The sequence below is a fragment of the Myodes glareolus genome, chromosome 16 (assembly GCF_982192425.1).
Source record: "Myodes glareolus chromosome 16, mMyoGla1.1, whole genome shotgun sequence".
Classification (NCBI taxonomy): Eukaryota; Metazoa; Chordata; class Mammalia; order Rodentia; family Cricetidae; genus Myodes; species Myodes glareolus.
In genome coordinates, this window is record NC_142041.1 from 63,821,543 (window position 1) to 63,827,542 (window position 6,000).

A 6,000-nucleotide genomic window follows, 5' to 3' on the forward strand; every position below is an offset into this window, starting at 1 on the left:
TAATTGAAAACTAAAAGTGCTGGTGATTGACTGAGTATTACATTTATACAGTCAGTAGTATCTCAAATAGAGGAAATGTAGATTAAAACTTATGGCAATAAGTATGATTTGATTGGTACACATTTCATGAAACTCCTAAACATTTTGACTTTTAGTACAAACAGCAACAATCAGTGGATTTTTTTCCTGCAAAATTTTACTTTATAAATATCAAATTATATGGGGTTTTGTACTCCAAAATTTTAAGGTGTTTTAGAAACCAAGCAACCAATTGCAGAGCTTAGGTGGATCCATATGATGCATTTTTCAATGCAATATTTTTTATGGATTGTGTGTGTGTGTATGTGTGTGTAGGACTAATAAGAAAGTCCTCATGTAATCTACATGTTTGCTAAGTATCCAGTCTTTACTGCACATATAAGCTGACTGGGTAGAAATGGTTTTTGTTGATTACTGCCAACTTGGTCATGGGTAGTAGCTGAAAGAAAAATAGCCATGTGTTTACTATGTTGATAGCTACATAAGAGAGACCAATAAGAACCTTGGTAAAGTATACTTTAACTTAGTACAGGCTAGAAAATGCTGTCCCTGGGGTAGAGGTAAGGGCAGAGACAGACCTCTTCCACCAGACAGTCAGGATCAGGAGATGAATCTCAGTCCCTATGGCTGCATGACCATGCATCCCTCCCTGAAGACCAGTGTAATCCACAGTTTTCTCCACATCTTGAAAACTGATTAATGACTGGTGTGACCTTATCTTAGAATGTGGGATATGTTACATGGATATATGATTTGGTGGTTTGTATGACTCTGCTGTATTGTTCATAAACATTTTGATAGAAAGCTGCAAAAACAATATAGTGACCTAAGTTATTTTGATTATCAATATGCAAGCTCCTATCTAATCAGTAAGAGATCATTGCATCACTAGATATAGTTCTGGCTCTTAACCCAGCGTGGTAAACTCTGCGGGGTGTATGATTCCAATCACTTTCAGATTTACTTTCTTACTTGCTGTAAATACCACCTGAGATTGACACCAGCTTTCAGCAGGTTCTTAAAGAAAGGCCTAACTTAAGACAACTTGTTTCTTTTCTGTCCTGGAACACAGAAGGATAAGCAGTTGTGTCCATTACAACATCATCTACTACCCACACTATAAACCATCTCCAAGCCTGCTCCCAAGGAATCTAGTCTGTGCTCTGTACAAAGAGAGGTGACCTTGTGATCGTCCTCTGTACTCTATTCATCAGCGAGAACCTAGACCACAACGTCAACAAAGAGAAATTTCAAAGTGGAATTGTTACCCTAAAAATAAGTTAGTGACTTTAAAAGGCAAGGAAAAGAAAGCTAGGTCAAAACATGAGTGGTAGTGGGTACCACTACTTGATAAAGATATTTTTGAGGGGCTGTGGAGATGGCTCAGTGGTTGAGTACTGACTGTTCTTCCAATGGTTTGGGTTGATTCATAGCACACTCAGAGCAGCTCACAGCCATTCATCAGTTCAGGGAATTTTTTTTTGAAAGTAATTTTATTAAATTATAAAAGTTTCCATTTCCGCCCCTCCTCCCACCACCCTCCCACTCCCCCCACTCCCTCTCCTCCTCCCTCTCCATCCCTAAGAGCAGTCAGGGTTTCCTGCCCTGTGGGAAGTTCAAGTTCCTTCCCCCTCCCTCCAGGTCCAGGAAGGTGAGTGTCCAGACAGACTGGATCCGCAAAATCCAGTATATGCAGAGGAAACAATCCCAGTGTCATTGTCAATGGCTTTTCAGAAAGACAGGGGATCTTATAGCCTCTGGTCTATGTGGTCACCAAGTACTCATATGATGCTAGGCATACATGCAGGCTAAATATATGTATATATATATATATATATATATATATATGTATATATATATATCACATGTTGTATGGGCCAGGTACTATTCAATAATCTAATGTGTTCCTATTATTATGTACCACTTATTTCAGGCACCATGTAGGAACCCACAGTTATTTAGGATATGGTCTCTGTGCTCAAGAAGTTCCTGGGTCATCAGAGATCCAAGACTGCCAACAGCCTGTATTCATACTACTCAGTTTTCTCTGGAGGAGAAAACATAAATTTACAGAGCAAACGCTTTTCTGAAAATAAAATTCTTTTTGGCCATATAATAAAAACCAAGGTATTTGGGATATTTATGATTTTTAATACGTAAAGACATTGCTGTTTAGCGAGTGACATCATATTGTATTTATCTTTTCATCACATGAAAAGATGCATTTAAAAGCATTATTAAATATTTTATTTTCAGAAGAGCTTCAGAATAGCTTATTTCTTCACATAGTCTCACAGAAGTGAAGAGAAAGATGTGAACCAATTGTGCCCTCACTTCATCTCCCTTCTCCCCAGAGTCAAATGAAAAGTATGAAAATGAGGCTCAGCCCAAGATTCTCCAAAATCACTGCTAATTAATTAAAATTGAGTTCTGAACCTAACCAAATCACCCTACTTTATAGTTATGCAGTAAACTGAGAATTAGGAACATGAAATGTTAGCATGGAAGGATGATAATATGGTTAGTCATGATATCCCATCCTACTGGCTAGTTCCTGTGTTACAAACGCAATAGGGAAAGTCTTCCATTGTTGGCCTTGCTATTTATGTCAGAGAAACAGCTGATAGATTACTTTCTGTCATGTTATTTCTCCAGCAAGAGTTAAATCACATGACTTCATGATAATTATTTTTAATAGTGTGTGAATTAAATATATGGAGTCTACAACAAAACTCAAATTAATTCATTGAACATTAAGGAAGTGATTTTATAAGGTGAGGCCACACAGTGGCGAGCTGTAATTAAAAACTAGCAGGTACTTTTGGCATTACTGAAGTTTGTAATGAGTTGTTAGATTAAGAATCAAATGGAATGAGATATGTCTCAGTTTTCTGGCTGAGCGATTGTTAAATTTGCTTCTTGTTATAAAATAAGTATTTTTTAGTAAGGCAATGGAATTTCAGTGTGTGACTTCCACTTCACCTTGCCACATTTTGCTCTTGAATATGTTTATGATACCAAGTACTTTGTGGATGTATCCATCCCATGGAATTCATTTAATGCAAGTGTGATGCTTGCTATAACGTACAAACAAATCCTAATGGTTTCCCTTTAAGAGGAGATTTAAGAGCAACGAGATACAATAACATACAAAATTGAAAATAAATGTGGTCAAAAGCAAATACTCAGATTTTTCAAAGATGCAAAGTATTGCCATTATTTACTGTCAGTGTGCTCTAAAAATAATTTCTTGAACTTAAATCTTTCCACCTGACTGATGAATTCAAATCTCCAGCAACTCCACAACCCCAGAAAGCACCAGGCTTCTTTCTACTTCAAGACCAACTTCTATAGATTCCACATAGACATAGGCACATGTGAAGTAAGGCATGTGTTAATTATTACATAATTTGATATACACACTTTAAAACACCATTTTGTATCTGATAAATGGACAAAGAAGTCTATGAATTCCTAGGTCAGGAAGAGTCCTCCTGCTGTCTAATATGACCAGATTATAGCAAGAAATGAATCCAGAAACAACTACCTGGAAGCAAAGCTGAAATTTCCACTATCTTTCAGCTGTAACAGGAAGTTGGTATCAAACTGCTTTCACCAGGAAACGTAAGGAGATCACTTTGATTGCACCTCATTGTGAAATGATTCCAACTAAATGGGTGTGCCAAAGAATAGCAACTGCGTCTTTCCTCAAAATGAACCCTTATGTAAAAGAGGGGTATAAGTTTTACTCACTGGAAGTGGAGATATTCTTTCAGAATGATGCTATTAAGGATCCACAATGCTTTGAAGAGAACCTCATTGCTACAAAATTTTGTTTTGCTGTACATGTTGTGAGCATCAAGAGTCTTGTTACATAAGCAATTTTTGAAACACTGGAGAAATTCCAGCTACTCCCGAACTGTACAATGGTTGATATAATGATTGGATTTGATGTCAATGTAGCTACCAAAAAGATTGTTCTTGCTGGTGTTATTGATAAAGATTCCTATAGACTCTGTCCATGGGGAGATCCAAGCCAGCAGAAGGACAGTCCTACTGTGACCTTGAAGAAGTAGGTCTGGAAGAAGTAGGTGGAAGTGGAGTTGCTTTAGAGGTCAATCTGTGCAGGGTTGTAGTGTTGATGAGCTCAACTCCTGACCTTGGTCACTGTGAAAAAATTAAAAAGGCTTGTAGACATTCTGGGACTCTACATTACCTTTGAATAACATCTTCCCATAAAAGGACTGGATGAAACATTAAAGATTAAACAGAATATGAAAAGAATATATTTACTGACTATATTACTGTATTACTAGTGGCAGGTAGAAGAAGTGGTCTAATTCCCCTGGTATCTTGAAATACTGTGTGCCCATTTACCAGATGATCTCCCATCACACCAGACTGGGAAGCTCAGGATATGTGGTCATCTCTTGCATTGCCTGGTTGTCATGGCTGTTCCATTCTACTTTCTTCAGAAGGATTAGGTCAATTTACTTGCTGCAGAGGTATTTTGGTTAAAACAACAATTTAATGAGGGCCAAACTTGGAGCAAGCATATTGAAGACATGGATATCCTTAATGTAAGCAAACCAAAATAAATAAGTAAATAAAAAAGAAGCAAATATCAAAAAACAAAAAACAAAAACAAAACAGAAAAACAGCAAATGAATTTGCTAGAAAGTAATTTTAATTTCTAGGAGAAAAGTTACATATTCCTACTTTGGATAAGAAAATTCAAGCAAGATAGTATTGTATCAGTTTAACAGTGAACAACTGGTTGAGAAATTACGCAGGGCTATTTGATTTTTGTGGCTTTTTTGTTCCTTTTTTTTTTAGCATTTTTTAGGTCTGTATAGTGATGTATGTCTGCAACATGTAAATGCTGAGGCAACAAAATCACTTTAAGTTCAAAGCCAGCATGGACTATGTAGTGAGGCCCTGTATTGAAAAATTAATCTTTATAGTTAGCAAAATTGGCATGATATTGTTAAATTATATCTCATGCACTGTACAGTTATTTGGGGTAGGTATATACCATTAGCAAAGGAATGCCATTTACGGGGATGGAGCAATGTCTCCATGATTTAAGAGCCAGTAAGCCTCTCTTGCAGAGAACCGTAATTTGGATCCCAGCATCGAGTGACTCTCAATCTCCTGTAACTCTATCTCCTGGAGATTTGAGCCCTCCAACTTCCGTCTGCACCCTCACTCAAATGTTAATATTCTAACACCATACACACACACACACACACACACACACACACACACACACATGTATACATGCACGCACACAATTTAAAATAATAATAAGGAAATTTGGTATTATTTCTAAATGCTAATAATAATTTTTATAAACAAGTAGCTTCTGCTTGATCATCTGTAGCTCTTGTTTTGAAAATTTAAATGTTTACATTGTGCATGCTAATAACAATTAAAAGGAAGCCCCAACAAAACAAATTCAGGTAGTTCACCTTCCAAGGTGGGACTCCTTGTCACTGAGCTGGACCTGCCTCTTCATTTTCACATAAACATTGATGTGAGTATTTAAATCAATCTATTAACTTCGATAAGGCATTTTTGGCTTTTCTTTTAAGGAGTAACTTTATCTAAAAATGTTCTACAAAGTCAAACATGTTGCTCATTCATATTGTTCCTGCCCCTAGGATGGTATTTATCACCAAGCTCCCAGAACTGTCGTACCCATGATTGGTAAGTTTCTGAACTCAAAAGCAGTGATTTTTGAGGTTTATACTGTATTTCAGCCCTTAAAAATTCAGAAAATGACTTGAATCCCTAAAAACATCTGAAAAATGCTCTATGGTATGCATAGAAGAGCATCTTTGTGGAGAATGGGTTCAAATAGTCAATTAAAGTCTAGGGCAGTCTTCCTGATGACACAGCCTTTTATATTGATACCTTTAAAGTGTTGTTTAAACCCTCATATCTGAATTTATATGAAAA

The 6,000-nt window shown here is 36.6% G+C and overlaps 1 pseudogene; it reads left to right on the forward strand.

Annotated features, from left to right (window-relative positions):
- Nucleotides 1-4,641, forward strand: part of LOC125390880 (bifunctional phosphoribosylaminoimidazole carboxylase/phosphoribosylaminoimidazole succinocarboxamide synthetase pseudogene) — a 46,760-nt pseudogene extending 42,119 nt beyond the window's left edge.
- The last annotated feature ends 1,359 nt before the right edge of the window (nucleotides 4,642-6,000 follow it).